At 40.7% G+C, this 20,123-nt stretch overlaps 1 protein-coding gene across 4 annotated transcripts in view; it reads left to right on the forward strand.

The window, feature by feature from the left end:
* tmem108 (transmembrane protein 108) overlaps positions 1-20,123 on the forward strand; it is a 68,538-nt gene that overhangs the window by 20,096 nt on the left and 28,319 nt on the right. Inside the window, exon 1 of one of the 4 annotated variants that reach the window (XM_061713365.1) lies at positions 222-345. The exons of the other annotated variants lie outside the window; for them this stretch is intronic. The gene's annotated coding sequence lies outside the window, so the exon portion shown is untranslated. Of the gene's footprint in view, positions 1-221; positions 346-20,123 lie in introns of those variants that run through there. 4 annotated transcript variants of the gene reach the window in all.

Consider the following 20,123-nt stretch of genomic DNA (forward strand, 5'->3'; position numbering starts at 1 on the left):
TGTTGTGTTTTTTGTTGAGTGCATCTGTCTGTTAGCCTGATTAACATGGAGAGGGTCTGAGAGTGTTTGTTTTCATGTCAGCACAGAGCCAGCCAGACGCACTAAGGACTAGCAGCTCTTGGCGTTAATCCGTCTCGCTAATGGTGGGGGGAGAGGGGGGTTGGAGGTCGAGAACAATACCACATCTTTCCCTCCTGTCTCTTTTGCTCTTTGGGTTTTGGGCCACGTGGTAATCTGCCGGCGGGAAATGCCGGGACTAGGACGTTCGGTGCGGATGTGGCTCCTGTTGTTCCGTCATCCCAGCCGGCCCTCGGAGGCCGGTGCTGAAATGCTTCAGGAAGCGAGGTACAATACTAGCACTCGTGGCTTCAAAAAAACATCATTCCTTTGCCTTTTGTTCCTGCCTTTGTGACCGGACGAGAGGCTGCATCAGGAGGTTAATTGAGGGATGTGTGAGTAGAGTAAGAAAGCGTCACAGCGTTCCTGGTGTGTGTGTGTGTGTGTGTGTGTTGTCTTGAGGTTTTGCAGCCCATGAAGTCCAGCAGGAAGTGTAGAGACACAGTGAAAACAATATGTATTTCCTCGTTTGCATTGTAAATTATTTGGTACAGTGCCGGCCTGCTTTGTCCACCTCTCTGACATTCCTGAACGTGGCCTTGTTTCCCGTCTTGCTCCTGACGAACCGCTCTTGTATTTCATAGAGTACCAAATAAAGCATGAGCAGGAAAGCGGGAATTCCTTTTTGCGTATTTTCACATTTTTGCTCGCTTATGTGTTTACGTTCCATCTCGTAGTATTGTTCTGGAGCGAGAGGATTTCCTAAGACAGCTACTTCCTGTCATGAAAACCTCAGCATCATATGAAAGATTATTAGATGTCTTACCGATTTCTGGTTGTAACCTTATTTCAGAAGCTTGTTTTATTTTGAAGGGTTACACACATTAAAATCACACTTTAAAGTTTCATTTTTTTCTCTAAGTCTTCTTCTTTTATTTATTCTTTCTTCCCATCCATAGTAATTAATAGGATGTTACCTTTTTAATCAATCATAATGAAAATAGGTCATGTTCAACAGTAGCATCACAAGTTTGTGACGGGATCAGACCGCAAATTGAAATTGATGAATAAAGTTTCTATTAGGTTGGCTCACAGTAGCGTCCTCGGTGTCCCCCTCGCTGCTGGGTTTTGGGGGGCTACTGCACCCGTAACCAGTACTCAAGTTGTAAAAAAAAATCAGGGGGGATGGTGGATTTTATCATATGGGGACAGATAATTTGTGCTGATTACAAATAATATAATATATTACAAATAATAGCACTGACCAAAACACCTGCAGAAATACTGCAGGAATGACATAGCAGCAGTTAAATGCAGCCTTCTGTAAGCTTGAAATATCCACTGGGCTTACATCAAATACATCAAAACACAACAATAAAAAACAGTTTTCTGAACTTATCAATATGACTCTGTCCTTCACAGGATAAGTAAAATGGATCACTGCAAAAACTCAAAATCTTAACAAGAATATTTGTCTTATTTCTAGTTAAAATGTCTCATTTTAGTAAAAAAATCTCATTACACTTAAAACAAGACTCATCACTGGAAAAAACAACAATTTTCACCTGTTTCAAGTAGATTTTCACTTAAAATAAGTAGAAAAATCTGCCAGTGGGACAAGATTTTTTTGCTTGTAATGAGAAGATAAATCTTGTCCCACTGGCAGATTTTTCTACTTATTTCAAGTGAAAATTTACTTGAAACAGGTGAAAATTGTCAAATAAGTAATTTTTCTGGTGTTATTTTTCTGGTGATGACTCTAAATGTTGAAATAGCAGTAAAAACCACATTCATTGATGAAATGACATAAGGGATGGAAAGGGGGGATCCCAGTACTGCCCGTAAGGCGGGGACATCGGTTTTACCTGGTTTACTGTACCTGTGTTGCTAAGGGTTGTTAAGAGCAACAAGGTTTGCATCATAGCTAGAGCCCCGAGCCAAGTGACAAAGTTCGTAATGGACGACCTGTCCAGCTGGTCTCCGCCACCCCAACCTCTGATCACAAACCTGGTGGTGGTTTTCTTGCGTCACCTTGCTTGTCACTTGGCGTGGCGTTCTGGTCCTAACGCCTCTGTGAGATGGCCCGCCTCTCCCAGCGCTCTGTGATGGATTGATTTCCTCCTCCGGCGGACTTTACAGCCATCCTTGTGCCAGTGTTACAGCTTTGTGTGATTTGAATACACACAGCACTCATTTATGCCTCTGTTACCACCTCACAAGGGGGAACAGTGCCATAATGAAAGAAAATTACAGTGGCCGAGACCCGCCATTGCTGAAAATAAAAGTAACGCTGCAAACAGAAACAAACGCCACTGCAAATAAAATAAACGCTTAGCAAATAAAATAAACGCCACTGCAAATAAAAGAAACGCTGAAAATATAAAGAAACCCCGCTTCAAATAGAATAAAAAACAACGCAAATAAAAAAGCCACGACGGAAGTTAATTACCCGGGGCTGTTTTTGCCGATGCACCGGTGTTTTTATGTGAGAGGTGTTGTTGTTTTTGTTGTTTTTATCATTAATAATAATGCCAAGAATAATCTAAAGCGTGGGTAACAATAGTTATTTGTATGAATGTGAAGTTGAAGCTGTGTGTGGTTGTCAGGGACTCCTCTCACGTAAAAAACACTGGTGCATCAGCAAAGATAGTCCCCGGTAATTCACTTCCGTTGTGGCTTTTTTATTTGCGTCGTTTTATTTTCCGCAGCGTTTCTTTTTATTTGCAGCGTTTCTTTAATTTGCAGCAGCGTTTGTTTCTGTTTGCAGCGTTACTTTTATTTTCAGCAATGGCGGGTCTCGGCCACCGTAGAAAATGCTACATTTGCCATTAACAAAGCAGAGAGAGGTGGAATAAACCCGCTTCAAAGGAGGAACAAACTGATTGTGTGACCAGGGCTATAGCGTCATTACACTGCTCTCAATCACTTTTGTGCCAACAGACTTCATGAAGCCATTACACGCTGCCTTTACCACCTCAACCTCCCATCTGAAATATCATATTGTTTTATGTTGGTCTAAAGGGATCAGATGTGTTTTTGATATCTTTCCCTCTATGATAGAAGCATTCACATTCAGTAAAAGCTAAAAGAGTCCCGGCTCAAGTCCAGGAGATGCAACCCTTAGTTTATCATCTCCTACCACTACATTTGTAATCTTTCTTCCTCGAGGCAAACCGAGTTGCTTTCATGTTCATGCATGTTGCTCAGTTACAGGATAAGGATCCTTTCGACCTGCAGCTATTGGCTTCAGAACTGTGTCCTTCTTTCATCTACTTTTAATATCCATCCATTCATTGGAGTTTGCCTGAATGAGAGAGCCCTTCAGTGCAGTCGATGTCACCGCTTGCTTCGGTGGGAAGCACTTTAACAAATGGTCCCTCTCAGTTTAATGTCGCAGCAGCAGGCGTGCTGCAGTGCACTGAGAGTACACGCATTTTCCCCGAGACAAAAGTTTGCATCGCAGCCTGTGTCGGTGTTATTGCCGGCTGTGATTTATCATCCTTCTTTAACGATTTACCTGCCCGCTTTAAGAGGGTGAGGCCTTCTGGTGGCTGTGACGCCTGCTGGGAAGTTGGAGGATAGATTATGGCTGACAGCACCCTCGCCGTTGCACTGCGACTGCTGCGTCATGCTTTCTTTATGGTGTTTGCTCGTCGGCTGCTTTCAAATGAATTTAGTTCCAGTCTTGTTCTTTTTAATGCTCTCTCTTAATTCAAAGATCAGCATTTGTGTTTTTTGTATCATCTGCTGATGAAAATGAAATATTTCTGTGTTTATATTTCCTCTTCTATGCTAAAATGACACAAGTTCAACAATAACACCAACCGAATATTCAGTAGGCATCTTTTTTTCTTTCAGACTCTACTTAAAAGTGAGCATAAATTCAAGCAGAAATATTCAGCAATGCAGCATGCATAAATTCATATTAATGCCTCTCTCAAATGTTCATCCAAAAGTCAACAAATGTAGTCATCAGCCTTTGGGAGGAGTGGAAAAAGGAGTGAGTCTGGCCACCGGCGGGTGTGCCATCGCCTTCACTGACAGACAGGGAGGTGTCTGTCAGTGTTACCATGTTACTGTTATTACAGGAGATCTGATGTAGCGCAAACGTCATCGCTCAGACAACAATGTACATACATGCCTCTACCTTTGAGCTCTCGTTTGCCTCTTGCTTAAAATACCAAAAAACAAACGCTTCCTCGGCTCAGTATATTGGAAGGAAGTGGAGTAGAGACACACACACACACAAAGGGAAAGAAAAGGCTTTCTTATCTCAACTTTTACTTTGTAAGCCCATCAAGGCTGAATGGAACTTAATTCAATTAATTTCAATTCACTGGGTCGAGTCGGATCTGGAAGGTCGATCGGCAGTCCCGTCACACGCCGAAGCGTCCCAGTACCCCCCCATGGCCCCGGCCGCTCATAGGGCTGGTCCTGAACTTAGATAAATGCTCAGGTTTATGTCAGGAAGGGCATCCAGCAGTAAAACATGTGCCAAATCGGTATAAAGAGTAAGATGGGTTACTATGGTGACCCCTACGAGGAAAAAAGCTTTTACTTCCATCATCCAGTCTATATTTTTAACCTCTCTTTCTTTGGAGATGCCCAAGGCATGAAGACCAATTACGAGAGAGTGGAAGAGTCCTTATCGGATGAAAGCCGGCAAAGAATAAAAGTGGAAGGGAGCAAAGAGAGATGGGAGATGAATGAGGAAAAAAGCCTTGAAGCTTTGGCTTTTCTTTTTTTTTTTTCCAACATCCAACCCTCTGGTAGAACTTTCCGGAGCAATCGCAGCCTCTCTCTTCTAAATCTGGCACCTTCTGCAGATAAAGCATGACCATGCACTTATACAAAGTTGGCTTAGCATTCCCATCCTGCCACAGATCCAGGCTGGAGAAGGAAAACAGAAACTAAACCGTGTACATGCGTGGAGACTGAATCATCCCTCCAAAATTGTCTTTGTTAGTACCGCTTTAGGCATTACAGAAGGCCCCCTGAGTTGTGTCGAACCAGAAATAATAAAATCTTTTATTGATTGGGTCGTATACTTCATCAAATCTCTGTCGGCCTGCCTTCCTGGGATTTCAATTTAAAACTTTGACACCTATTACATAGAGGATTATGTGCTTGTTATCTGTGCCAGTTGCTTCATCGAGCGACGCTGGTCAAATAATCAATGTGGCAGAGCAGGAGCGACAGACTTTACATATCAATCCCACCGTCCTGACGAGTGCGAACGCACCGGGAGATGTAGCGGTCTCGGGAGGGACGAGCTAAAATCAGTCTCAGGTCAAGTCCCTTTTTCTCTCGTGTTTTAGATTTAAGAGAGCTAAACTGCAGAAAGGGAGTTATTTGACTGTCCTAAAAATTTAAGATGGTGCTTCTTGTTCTATTTTTGTTGAAGGATCCAGTTAAGGACACTTTGTCTATATGGCATCTTATTTAGAGCAGACCTTCAAAGGAAAACAGGTTAATAAATCATGTGCAACATCACAGACTAAACCACTGCATCGGGAGCGAGTTTCTAAATGTATTTAAACACATTTTGTGTATTTTTTTTAATGACTGGCTTCAATCAGTATGAATTTTGCATGATGAAAAGATTTCATATTACTAAAGGTGTTTTGATTCCTACATGCAGCAGATTTCCTCACGATTGAGTTCAGACTGATGCATCAAACGCCTGGAAGTGTCATCAGGCGTTCAGTAAATACCTGTTATTTAGCCGTCATTAGAGCCCCTTTCACTTATTTTGAAGCAAAGTTATTTTTAGACTCTGTTACTAGTCGTGACGAGCGTAGCGGGGACGTGACACGTTGTAGTTTTGTGTTAGTGCTCGTCATCAGCGAGCCTTTGCAGCAGCAGCCAGTCACTCAGTCGGAGGATGAAGGGATGAAAAGAAGGAGGAGATGGAGGGAGAGGAGGATGGAGATGGAGGGGAGGATATTTACGACTCAGACAGTGGTGAGGGTGAGCTGCATCCCAATGTCTGCTCCTTCAGTGCCTCGCTCCATAACTCTCGGGAGAGAGGGGAGAGGGTGGTACAGAGATCCGGAGGTTTGGATGCGGTACTAAAGTACTAAACACAGGAACCAAAACCAAGGGAAACTTCAGATAACTTTCCAAAAAAATCTTTGCTCATTGTCGTGTTTTGCCCCTTGTGACTAGATAATCTAGGGTGGTCTAAAAATGTCTCATTTAGTGCAGAGTACAGAGATGAAGGATCCATCCTCACCTGCTATATTTCCACCCAGCATCTTCATATATGAAAGGAGAGCTGCTCTTTTTTTTACTTCCTGGTGCGTTAATGAAATAACTGAAATACTTTTGGTAATAAAAACCCTTTTTGAGCCACTTCTTCACTCCTCTTTTCAAACACAGTTTCAGGGGGTGGAGTTAGCATCTCCACCCCTATCCTCCTCTGTGCTTCTATTGAGACCAGTTTCACGGCTTCACAGGCAAAGCAACTACAAGTCATGTGCAGAGGTGGGTGAAGATGAAGAAAGGGCGACAGACCAGTGTTATTTCTGCTCTAATTTTGGTCCGTGATGTCACAGACAATGACTTTGTTCTTGTTGCCTTTGTCGGATGGGTTGGAAAGGTTTCAGCCTCCAATAACATTCAAGATAAAGTAAGCTTTATTGTCCGTTCACCTGTATGTAGTGAGGTGGGGTTCTGTTCAGGCCCACAGGGATCAGCAATGAGAAATCAATATAAAAGATATTTATATTGTACTGTAGCGACATCACAGCGGTTTTATGGTACAAAACATGCAACCGCTGTCCATCTGCTCAGCCATTATCTGTACCGGTTTATTCCAGTTTCGGGTCAAAGGGGTAAACCCTGGACAGGTCTTTAGTAGGGTTCCGATCAGGATTTTTTAGCTCCGATCCGATCCCGATCACTTGAGTTTGAGTATCTGCCGATCCAGATTTTTCCCGATGCGATCACTTTTTTTGGCTCCCGATACATTTCCGATACTTTTTCCCAATCAGATACATTTTGGCAATGAATTAAAAAAAAAAGTAAAGAGGACTAAAACTAAATTATCCCAAGTTTCTTTCATTGTCCATTGGAGAACAACATGGACATATATTTCAACAAAGCTCATCAGCACTGGTGCAACAAAATGTAAAAACATGAAATTGAAATTGTAAACTAAAACAAAAAGTGCAGAATAGTGCAATAACAAAAATGAATAAATTTAACTTCAAAAGAGGTAGTTGAATGACATCCAGTCAAACTTGCAAACACAAGAAAATTAAAATACTTTTTAGCTTAACCTTAGTGCAACATTCTGAATGGTATGAAATGAATAGCAGCAGCTTAATGCAACATGAACATGTATAACATTTCACAATTCAAACATGTTAATGTTAGTTTTGCTTATTTCGTCACTTCGGCCGCCGGCCGGAAGTGACGTTAAATGCAACGATATATAAAACGATTTAATATATATTAAAAACATTAATAACTAGGTATGTCCCGATACTTTTTTGGCCGATACCGATGTTTTGAAAATGCCGTGATCGGGCCCGATCAATCGGGACAACACTAGTCTTCAGTCTATCGTGGGGCGGTGCAACTAATGCGCAAAATAAATGTAGTCCGTTTTGCAAAATAGGTATTTCATATATAGGTAGGTTTGGGGGTTTAGGGGTCACCTACAACGCAGGTTGGTGTTTTGCAGGTTGGTCCGGTGTTGTCGATGCCCAGAAAAGAGAGGGGGCTCATGAGAAGTGATCTTTTATATTGCTGCTAAAGGTTTCCAAACCACAAAAGGATGCAGCTGGTTCTGATGCTTTTGACTGTGTCTCAGTAGAAGGATGGTAAGCAATTATCTCGCTCTCCTTAGTATGATATGGTGTTGGTTCACAAGAACAGATTTCTTACTCATGAGTTCTTTGTATGCAGCTGGGCTGAAGGCTACGTGGAACGTGGACAAAGCATTGCCAGGTTACCGGTTGGCCTTGTATGCAAAACAGAAGGTATCCAGGGAGGATCCCTGGTGTGCTGCATGATTAAGGGAGTCAAATACTGCCGGACGCTAACCATTAAAGCCGGATAAGGTTGACCTCTTTGGCTCAGGTATTATTGCGGTGGCCTTGAAAAGAGTAGGAACAGCAGCCGAGCTCAGAGAGATGGTCTGCAAGGACATCTGTGTGTAAATTGGTAAGGTTAACAACCGAAGAACAGACACACAGACATCGATAATAAACTGTCTCCTCCGAGCTGATGTGTGTCAGCTCTGACCTCAGCGCTGATCACAGCTTCTCTTCCTCAATCCGGATTTTCAGTCCGCAGTGTCCTGTTTTGATGACATAACAGGTCTGTCACAGGTTCATCCCGAGGGCTCCGTAACCCGTCACACTTTTTCTACCAAATCTAGCTGAACTCAAGTGTTCCTCGGCATATCTGAACCTGTCAGACAGCCTGACCTTCAGGTGGCTTCAACCGTTTCCCACCGGGATGCAGAACGCCGTGAAGATGGCTACTGTGTAAAAAGAAAAAAAAAAGGGAGTGTAAGAACTTGACAAAAGTTGGATTTACTTTGAACTAAACTTCTATGTGACTGCTTTGAGAAATGACTTGCTTTAAACTGTGACAGACAGATCCATAAAAAGTGATGACGTGAGTTGACTTGAGGGAGGTTTGACACTTGTAGACTTCAGATCTGACACCTCGCAGAACAGAAATGAGACTTGTCTCTGTAAATTTAAGTCAAACACCAAGGATGGATGTTTTTACACGTTTTGCTGTGATCAGAGATGGATCAGTGAGTGCAGCCCTTAAATAAGTTTCAAAAGACTAGCGTTTTCTAGCGAAACCCCGCCACATGTAGGCTTTGGTTACAGACAGAAGCCGTCATGATGTTTCCCGTCCACTTTCCGCGGTCACACTATGTGGGACTTGTTCCCTGGGTCCTGCCAAAAATAATAAAGTGTTTTTCTCACGAAGTCATGCTTATCAGAAAGCCTATGAGATAGTTAAGCACCATCCTTTCCTGTTCCAGTCCGCAGGGTCTTCACGGGGAGCAGCAGAGGGAATGTAGGTGTTGGCGCACTGAGGGTTGCTGATACCGCTGATGGGAATGAATGGATTTTCTTTTCTTTTCCCTGTTTTTGTAGGTGTTGTAGCATTTAATTTTGTTGTAAAATTGCTACTTGACTTGCAGAAGCTTGAGACGGACAAAACCAGGACCTGAGAACAAACTGTAAAACCTGATGAATTTTAATATTGAGTTAAATAAGGATTTGAATGTTGAACTTAAAGATTTGGTCCAACTCAACCCATAAAAATGACTTAATTGATCTGTGACACAAAACTCTGGACTTGACTTGATTCTAAGGTTGGAAAAAATCAGCAGCATTAATATTTATTGATTTATTGGCATGATCAACAGATTCTGGTTTTAACTGATCGGGACTTGAGCGATGAGAGACTTCCATCCATCCATCCATCCATCCATCCATCCATCCATCCATCCATCCATCCATCCATCCATCCATCATCTATACCTTTATCCTTTGCAGAGGTGTCTTCAGTATTCACATTCATTACTCAGGTAGAAGTATAGATACTAGAGTTTAAAAATACTCCTTTAGAAGTTGAATTATCAACTCAAGTTTTTTACTCAAGTAAAAGTATAAAAGTACTGGTTTCAAAACTACTTAAAGTATAAAAGTAAAAGTAATGTAAGGGGAAAAAATCCATTAAGGACAAAAGCCATTGAAAATGAATGCATCTTAGTATAATGCAAATATATTAAAGAACCATATATGTGTACTATTGAGCATTAACATGTGTTTCAGAGAGCAGCAGATATGATGACTAGTTGCCTATAAGTATTGTAATGGTGCAAAAAGTCAAACTTCAGAGGCATGTTATCATTTATCCTAACCTTTATTGGAATGTACATCCAAGTTTAGTTGCAGGAATCTGAGGGAACGGATGTAAGAACAAAACTGGACGAGAACATCTGAAACAACCACAACCAAATTCACTCTATCCGGATGGAGCAATTTAACTGGATAGTTTTTTTTTAAAGGCCGAAATGAAATAGAGTAACGAGGCTGTTTTTAAAATGTAAGGAGTAAAAAGTACAGATAATTGCGTGAAAATGTAAGGAGTAAAAGTAAAAAGTCGTCTGAAAAATAATTACTCCAGTGAAGTATAGATAACCAATATTTCTACTTAAGTAAGGTAACGAAGTATTTGTACTTTGTTACTTGACACCTCTGATCCTTTGCAGGGTAACGGGGGTCTGCTGGATCCCAGCTACTTTCAGGCAAGAGACTTGATGAGAAAACAACAAAATGAGGTTTCTGAGACGTAGATAGACTCCTAGGTGAGTTACTGACCCCAATTAGGACTTTGACTTTTGATTGTTCCTAACTTACAAACTTAAAACCTGACTTGATCTTAGTTTTAGTTAGATTTAAGTGAAGTGAGACTTCACTTAAAGACGTTGAAGCCCTTGACTAGGCCTTGTTTCTGACTTTGACTCATCACAGAGGACTTCAGCGCTGATGTTTGACTCATATTTGACATGGACCCATTGAAAACATTTAACACTGATCTCAACTCTGCAGGAAGATGATACGGCTAAACTTTAGGCTCTCAGATTGACTCCGGAGGAGCTGTGCAGCTTGGCAGGAGCTGTAGTTACTACTATTTATCTCTTGGTGCGTGTCTCACATGTGTTCATACACCCACAGATGGCTCACAGATCTCTGATGAATTGCTTGAGTCGGTGGTGTATGTCAGCGCGATGAGTAATGAAGAGGTTGCTGCTGCTGCCGTGCTCTTCCTCAGCGGGCCCTTGGCTCAGGTGCTCCGCTCTCTCTGAGTGGGAGTTCTTCTCTTAGTGACTTTCAAATCCACTTGTCCTGCGAGGGATACGGCAACATCGTTGGTGCAGAAGACGGACACACCTGCACTGACGTAGTGACCTAACCACACGTTTACTTGTATGCCACGCTGCCCTCTCTATTAATGAGTATTGACAAGCACATCATCTTTAATGCGACGCTGTCCTAGTTTTTCTTTACTGACATATACGATATGTTAACCTGGGGAGGAAAGCTAAGACATGGATTTGAGCTGACAGCTTGTTCACTGAGCACAAAAATCGATGCTGGATTCCTAGACATATGAGTGTAAGGCTGCAGGCATTTTTCTGGTTGAAGTTTTTTTTTATTATTATGTGCACGGGGAGGTTTAGTCAGATGCCGTTATATTAATAATGTTTTTGCATTTAGCCTTTTTAATTCAAGCATAGCAGTCTATCTGAGATTTATTGTAGGCGGCGGTTGTTTTTTGGCAAATCAACCAGAAGCAAGAAATGCGTTATTACAATTTTCATTAATGCAGTTGGCACATGAGCAGTTTATATCCAGTTCTCAACATTAGTTTAAGAAATTCATTGAGTTAAGTGTTTATTTTTCCGGAGGATGCCCCCTGTACAATACCGCGTTACCTGTATGAGCATGTGTACTGTAGCTTCTATGTCAAGCATGCTATATGCGCTACTGGAACTGATCTCTCTGCACAATGTCACAAAAGTAGAACTGCATAAGTTTTCAGGACATCACGATTCAAGCAGTTTTATACAGAAACATGAAAGAAGTCGTGTTCTGCAACACACTGGTAATGAGAGGGGATGCAGTTATTGTCTAACACAAATTTACACAATTTGTTTAGTGTTTTTAAACGACTGTCTTAGAATAGAGTCTAAAACTGGTTTGTTTGCAGATAATGAATTTGTGGTCTGTATAAAAGCTTAGACACTGACACGATGTTGAAATTACAGATGCACCCCTATGATGTTGTTAGGTTCATATCAATGGATGTGACATCATCTAGAAATTGCTTAGCCTACCTGTAAAATTTTTGTTGCTCATTGAGTTAGTTTTCTTTCTCTTTTTTGCAGAAAACGTTGGAAGATTACTCTTAGTTATGGTCAAGTTATCAGTCAGGTTGGTTTCACATTAAAAAGACTCAAACCAACCCCACCAACAGTCATTTTATAGTTATGTAGGGTGGAATTTATGACAGAATGGTTGAATAAACTTGGAAAATATGCTATAGTTTTGAGAAAAATTGTTCATTTTGCAAGGGTCTTACATAGCGGCATGCAGAATATGACTGTTTCCCAAGTTTCCTGTTTCTTTTCAGCTATGTGACTGGGACTGTGAGGGTGTCTCTGCTTTGCCATCAGAGTAATGGGGAGCTCAGAGCCTAATGTTCTTTTAATGGCTGGTGTGTCGCTGTATTGCAAGTAGGGCCTGAAGGGAGGTGAGCGTGCTGATTGATAAAGTGCACAACCTCTGCCAGCCTTCATGACACAGCACCAGAGACTCATCCAGACAAGTTTACCATCCAGAGCCCCGACTGAGATCACACAAAAATGCAGCAACTCAGCTGCACGGCTTCCCTCAGGGAAGGAAGGGTCAGCAAAGATACAGTGAACTTGCTTCCACGCATTTAATTTGCGCCTGTTGTTGCATGCAATCAATACTCGTAATCATTCAGTTGTTGTGTGTATCCTGGCTGGATAATTAAGTTATCAAAGCCCTTCAGGTCAGCCACGCTCTCTCTTGTGTTTGAGTTACTGTTATTGGTTTTTTTCGGCTTCCCGCTGAAGAAAAATGTTTTAATAACAGATTTGATTATATTCGTAAGTAGTAATCACGATCCTGGTTCTGTAATAAAGCATCATTGTACGTGATTAGGAGCATGCAGATTTTGCAAACTCGCTACTGTACCATCGTGACTCAGAGCCGCTATCTGCAGCAGGTTGGGCTTCGTCATCAAGGGTGCAGGAAACACGCGGGCCGAGCAAATCTGCAGCCCAAGTGCTATCCGGGAATACTTGCCGATCTCTATCAAAGAGTAAAAACAACATCAAAGACTATTTAGACGCCCTATGAGTGTGCCGGCCCCTTGGGTGGACGTGGAAGGGTAGGGCTAAGGGAAGCTGGTTGTTCTCAACTTGAATTTGAGCTAACTTCCTGAAATCACACGAGTTGCGATGTAATGAATTCAGCATCTTTGCATGGAAAACTCTCCCCAAATGTGCTGATCCTCCTGTAATTTTTTTGGATATGCTTGAACTATATATATATATATATATATATATATATATATATATATATATATATATATATATATATATATATATACCATATTTTAGACTGACTCTGCTTTATTTGCTGGTTTCGTGGGTCTTAATTCACCAGTGTACAGTATTTTCCAGCATACAGCAGTTACTTTCAAGCCAAAGCGTTCACGTCCTTCTTTCCCCTGCATCTTCATTAGGCCGAAGCTGCCTAAAAGCTTTCTCCAGTTTATGTTAAGTCGACAATCCCGGGCGTGAGAGCGTAGCATCAGGACTGAAAGGGAGAAGAGCATCACTTACAACTGTTGTTGTTGGATGTCCAGTTATCAGTTGGCTGTGAGAGTACAACAGTGTGATTCACACCGTCATCTCCCACTCCCACTCCCCCCTTCCCTCTGCCTCCCACCCTGTGGGGGAAAGGCTCTCCGGCTGCAGCCGCTGCGGGCAAGCAGCCAGCCCGCTTCCTCGGGCCCTCGTACCTACAGCAACAGCAGAATAGAGGGAAGTCCAAAATTAAAAGCATTGTTGTCGTCCCTGCGGCTGGTGGCCACAGAGAAACTAGGTGACGGGCTTGTTTCACTGTGCCGTCTCGGGTGACCTCGGCCTCGGCCTCCAGTCCGCGCCCCCCTCCAGGCACACTTTCCAGAACCGCCGTCCAGAACTACAGGAACCGGGGCCTGTCAAGAACCCACAAAAACACAGTCTGCACTAGGGATGGGCGGTATGGACTAAAACATTTATCACGATAATTTCTGGCATTTATCCCGATAACGATAAAAATGACGATAAAACAAATATGTTTGTTTTGTTTGTTACACAAAAACCTCATAAACCAGAACTTTTCTTTCTTTCTTTCTTTCTTTCTTTCTTTCTTTCTTTCTTTCTTTCTTTCTTTCTTTCTTTCTTTCTTTCTTTCTTTCTTTCTTTCTTTCTTTCTTTCTTTCTTTCTTTCTTTCTTTCAGGCTCATTTCTTTCTTTCTTTCTTTCTGGCTCATTTCTTTCTTTCTTTCTTTCTTTCTTTCTTTCTTTCTTTCTTTCTTTCTTTCTTTCTTTCTTTCTTTCTTTCTTTCAGGCTTCTTTTTTTCTTTCTTTCAGGCTCATTTCTTTTTTTCTTTCTTTCTGGCTCATTTCTTTCTTTCTTTCTTTCTTTCTTTCTTTCTTTCTTTCTTTCTTTCTTTCTTTCTTTCTTTCTGGCTCATTTCTTTCTTTCTTTCTTTCTTTCTTTATTTCTTTCTTTCTGGCTCATTTCCTTCCTTCCTTCCTTCCTTCCTTCCTTCCTTCCTTCCTTCCTTCCTTCCTTCCTTCCTTCCTTCCTTCCTTCCTTCCTTCCTTCCTTCCTTCCTTCCTTCCTTCCTTCCTTCCTTCCTTCCTTCCTTCCATGGATTTAACACAGAACCATAAATCAGCTTTACACAAAAACGTCATCAACGGGAATTTATCGTTTTTTCCGCGAGATGACAAATTCTTACCGTGGGGAATTTTTTTGACGGTTTATCGTGAACGGTAAAATATCACCCATTCCTAGTCTGCAACCAGTTCCAGACACTCGCTCCAGATTATTCTGCCTGTGGTGAGTGACAATTTCCAAAGCTCCCAATTCTGTCTGAGCCCCAAAATGTCCTAGTGAATGGATCTGAATATACTCTAATGTACCATTAAAGTTGCTATGGTGATGGCTGCCGTCTGTGCGCTTGTCAGTTGCCATGCAACTTTTATTTCCTTCTCCAGTCGAAACCAAGGCGGCTAAGTGGAAAGAGCTGCTGTGCGTCAGATTAACGGCTTGAAATCATACAAATGTTGGTGTATTTTTCTTTTTTGCCTGTTGTAGGTTTGATTGATATGATGGGTTTTACTCTTCTTCTTTTTTTTGCTGTTTCACGCATGTTGGAGTCCTTGCCATGGCTGAAACTGTTGTTGCCTGAGGGAGGATGTAGACATCTGTCTTCTGGGCTGCACGCAGAGGAGCCTTCTCTTAACATGACAGCAAGACGCTGTAGACATATGTGAGAACAGGCTGCTCATGAAGCCTTTCTTAGAAAGTCTCCTCCGAGTGTTGTTTTCAGTTACAGGTGCGCTGATCCCTGTTTTTTTTTCACTATTTTTTTTTCCTGATCCAATCCTGACGTATACCCCCCGATAAAAAATAGTGATGACAATGTCAGAGGCCTTTTTTGACTTGATGATGTAATTGTTGGCATCATCCGTCAACTTATATGCCTGCGCGTAACCATATAATATCAGATATACTGTAACATAATTGATACATACAGTACATTTCTGAGACTTCTCAACAACCTCCATAATCAATACCAAAACAAAAAAGTGTTTTACAATAAACAAAATTTAAGATAAAAACATAAAATGAAAAAGTACAGACAATTAAACAACGTATTCATAATGATACTAATATGATTTTAGAGACTGTTATAGTCCAAGTTGGGAGTGTTTTTTAGTATTTTCTTTGTATTTTGTTATGTCAGGCACCCAAGGGTCAATAACAGACAAGAGAACAGACAAAAAAGCATGAAATGTGGATGATCCATTCACTCACTGAACCACATCCACTTATCTCTCTTCAAGGTCATGTTCTGATTAAGTGTATTACGAATATTTTTGTTTGTTGGTTTGTTTAACTAAACAAGGAGCAGCAACATTGTTAAGTTCTTCAACTGAATATCTGAAATTATTGTAAAATTGTATGAAAAAAAACCAACATCCAGCCAAGAGATGCATCAAAGGAAGCGAGCGTGCTTTTACCTGCACAGCCTGCATCAGGTGGGGTTGTTGTAACAGCAACTTCTGAAAGGATTCCTGATTTTGGATGATTACAAATCAACTCTTTATTGCTCTCATTCCCATATCCAGCCAGCGTTGCCCTTCCCAACAACTGATTCTGAATCACATCGGTCCCATCGCAGTCCATCAGCAGAGAGACAAAATAGCATATTTAAAGAGTTTTCTTAGTCTGGACAGACATGATACCAAGAATCATTGTGCTCTCATCACCTTAGAACAAACCATTTACTGACATGTCGGAGTTCCTCTTCCTCACAGTTACAACAGCATTCCAGTTCATGCGAACTAAACACTGGCTTCAGATTGAACCATTTGCATTTTATGCTTTCAGTTTTTCTTAGAGGAGTGTTCAGTTGATTGCAATCTTAAAGATTGATGCTAAATGTCACTGAATCCCACAAACCGGACCTTTAAGCACAAGCGAGGATACTGGATGTGGTTTCAGTGGCAGATATTGGAGTGTGGAGCTTTGTGTGATGTCATAAAACTGCGGAGGTTGGCAGATGTAGTTAATGAGCTAAACAGTGAAACGCAATATGCTCAGACAGTTAGAATAAAACTGTATTCAGGCCTAAAGCTTTGAAAGGGTATTCTGCTTATAAGGGCTGGCTAGTGAATTCTTAAAGATACAGTATGTGTATATATATGTATATATATATATATATATATACCGTATTTTCTGAACTATAAGCCGCACCTGCATACAAGCTGCATCCGCTCTATTTAAAAAAAAAAAAAAGATATGCAAGCCGCAGATATTTAAGTTGTTAGATTAGATATTTACTACAGAACGATTTTGAACTGTAAATGATGTACATGTTTGTACCTAAATAGATCCTTTCCTAACAGTGTCTTTTGACACGGCAGCAACTTTGCTGATTAAAACGGGAAAGAACCAAGAAAAAATAACCGGTATTTATTTATCTATTTATCTGTTTGAAATCTGCTTCTACCTACTTCTATCTGCTAAAGAAGAAGTAGCGTATTCTTCTTTGCATTTAATTTGTCTTAGTTTTGATTCTAATTCCGGTTAGAGCACCCCGAGCGGTGGAAGAAAAATCCGCAGAATAGCTGCACCTTTGTATAAGCCGCATGGTTGAAAACCTATGGAAAAAGTAGCGGCTTATAGTCCAGAAAATATGGTATATACATATATATATATATATATATATATATATATATATATATATATATATATATATATATATATATATATATATATATATATATATATATATATATATATATATATATATATATATGTATATATATAAATATATATATATATATATATATATATATATATATATATATATATATATATATATATATATATCTATATATATATATATATATATCTATATATATATGTGGTCCAGCTCCCGCTGGTGGTCCTCTCCTGGTATCTGGGGGTTTAAAAGTGCCACGACCCATGCCGTCATCCCATTATTATCATTAACCCACACGAGTGTGCTGAGCTGAACTATGATTCATCTGCCCAGCAGGAGACTTCAGTGTCGAGTCCTCTTAAAAAAAAGAAAGTTTCCAGTGAAACGTTGCCCTGTCAGTTTCTTCTAGCAGCCATCCGCCAACCCGCACCCTCATCTCCCTCCTTGTGCAAATGCAAGAGCGGCCTGGCCGCGTTGATGAGGCATAATCACGACAGAGAGAGGCTCAGCTGCTCTTCTTTGCTCCCTGCCATTCAACTCATCAGACCAAGAACACGAGGCTGAAAAATTAAACCGCGGGGAAGGAAGGAGAGCCTATCTGCAGCATCATACACGCGGATGTGATGATGAAGGTCTTAGGTGGACGCATCTTGTGCTGTTTCTTCAGATGTGAAGCTGGGAAAAACTCATTTTTCTGCTACTGCTGTGTTCTTGCAGCCTCATCTTTTTTGCAATTACTGGCACCGTATAACTACTGAGCCTGCGCCATTATAGTCAAATCTGTGAGTTAAGAGCTGCGAAGCAGCGAGCATCTCTGTTTTCATTTTCTAAACACTTGGGGGGGAGAGCAAAATCGTATGCATATGTCATCTTAAAGGGTCTTCATAGCCCCTGCAGTTTATCATTTATTACCTTGGTGTCCATCCATTATATTCTTTAGTTCCCTTCTGTGATAAGAGATTTCCCAGTTTTTGATTTCATAAAGTGCGATGTACATTATTTCATGCATATGATTTTGCCTTTTGGCAGCAAGCAAGAAATTATGAATCCTGTACAGTTTACACATTTTACAATTCCCTGCTCGGTGGCCTTAATACTTGCTTGTAAAAGAAAAGAAAACAAGATACTGATCTTGAATGTTAAAACGGGCTTTATATCATATATTTTTCTTCCATCAAACCCATTTATTTGCCCAACTACAGCTTTGAGATAAATGCCTGGTGAAAGATAGCCCATGAAATTACCCTCTGAAAGTCAGTAGAGTCGAACAAGAAGCATATAATAAAATCCTCGAGTGAAGCACAAGTACTCCCGAGTTGTGCTTTGGAGCAGCTTTTAGTAGATTTACAGAGTTTACGCACCTGATACATCATTTTGCATCATTATCACATTTTCCCTTTTCTTTTCATCTTACTTCTTTATTTCATTTTCACACTGTGCAGTGTCCTGTTCCACAAATTGATTTGACTTTAACCTGGATGCCTTTCCTGACGCAAACCTTCCCATTAATCCAGGTTAGGGCCCAGCACCATCAGTGGCCGGGATTATGGGGCCAGTGTGGGGTTCAGGTGCACTTTGACACATGACGGGGCTGGGGATCGATCCTGCGTCCTTCGGGTTGGGAGGAGGAGACTCTACCCACTGCATCATTTAGATACGGTTTTTTTCTTTTAATTCATTACAACCGATTACCTTTAACTGGAATATAATTGGATTTCAAATTGTTATGATCCAGCGCTAAACAAGGTGATTGATTAAACTGAAATGTGGCTCAGCTGTCACTAGTTAGTGAACAATGTTTTCAAGCGTCACAAGGTTACTTCTAGGGCTGGGGATCGATTCAAATATCAAGAATCGATTCGATTCCGATTCTTAAAATTCAGAATCGATTATCACGCTTTGATTCGATCCAATTCGATCAGATATTGATTTGGGTTAGTGTTAATAAAACTGTTTTTTCAGCTGTTGCATGAATGGTATGACTGTAGTTCTGCAACATATTTATACTAGTATTGTATTGAGATTCAACAGCAAGTATTGGCAGCTAATGATGCTGTAAGGACCAATCAGCTCTCAGTATGCTGATAGAACTGCTTTCAGAAACATCATGTGGGTCAGAATTACCAAACAGATCCAGGGTAGCAAACGGAGACGGATGAAATTGGTTTTATTTTTTCCCCATTTATGAGAATGTGGTTTTTAACATTAATGCAAATGTAACCCCAAGACAGTATATAAAGCAAAGAAATTTATGCAATTATAACTTAAAACTTTAATGTTTTCATACCTTTAAACATATTTAAAGGCAAAAACATGGCACCAGTTATTCTCGTGTCCAACAAAATATTCCTTTTTTGGGCATAAACAAAAAAGTACCAAAAGTTGTAATGTAATGATGAAAAAAAAAAAAAGAAAAAAAAAAAAAGAAATTTCGATTTTTCGAAAATCGATCTTTAGACATATGAATCGATTTTTAGGAATTAATATGAGAATCGATTTTAAATCGGAGAATCGATCTTTTCAACACAGGCGTAGTTACTCCACATGTATTTACAGGAGTTGAAAGGTTGCCACAGTTACAGTAATCTAAAGTCTCAGATGGAGTTGTGTGTCTATGAGATATGAAGCCCAATGACAGGATCAGCACTCGGGGCTTTTGTTGTCATCTCAAACCAACTTCCACAGAAACACGTGCCGGCTGCAACCAGAGCCGTCATCTCTCATTTCACGTGTTACATTCACACCAGATTATTAATAAACGCTGGGTAAGGGATGTTTAGGGTTATATGTGTGTAGCTGCATATTAATTTCTTGTGATTCTTTATGAGCCTTTATTATGTTGACTGTGCACATGGTAGCAAGTGTGTTGCCGAGGGGCATTTCCACAAACTTCTGCACAAACACACTCCTCCAGGGGGGGAAAGGAGGTGTGTGTGTGTGTGTGGCTTTTTATTTCGGAGAAGGCCATCAGTGAGTCATTC

Source organism: Cololabis saira, chromosome 22 (assembly GCF_033807715.1).
Source record: "Cololabis saira isolate AMF1-May2022 chromosome 22, fColSai1.1, whole genome shotgun sequence".
In the NCBI taxonomy this organism is placed as follows: domain Eukaryota; kingdom Metazoa; phylum Chordata; class Actinopteri; order Beloniformes; family Belonidae; genus Cololabis; species Cololabis saira.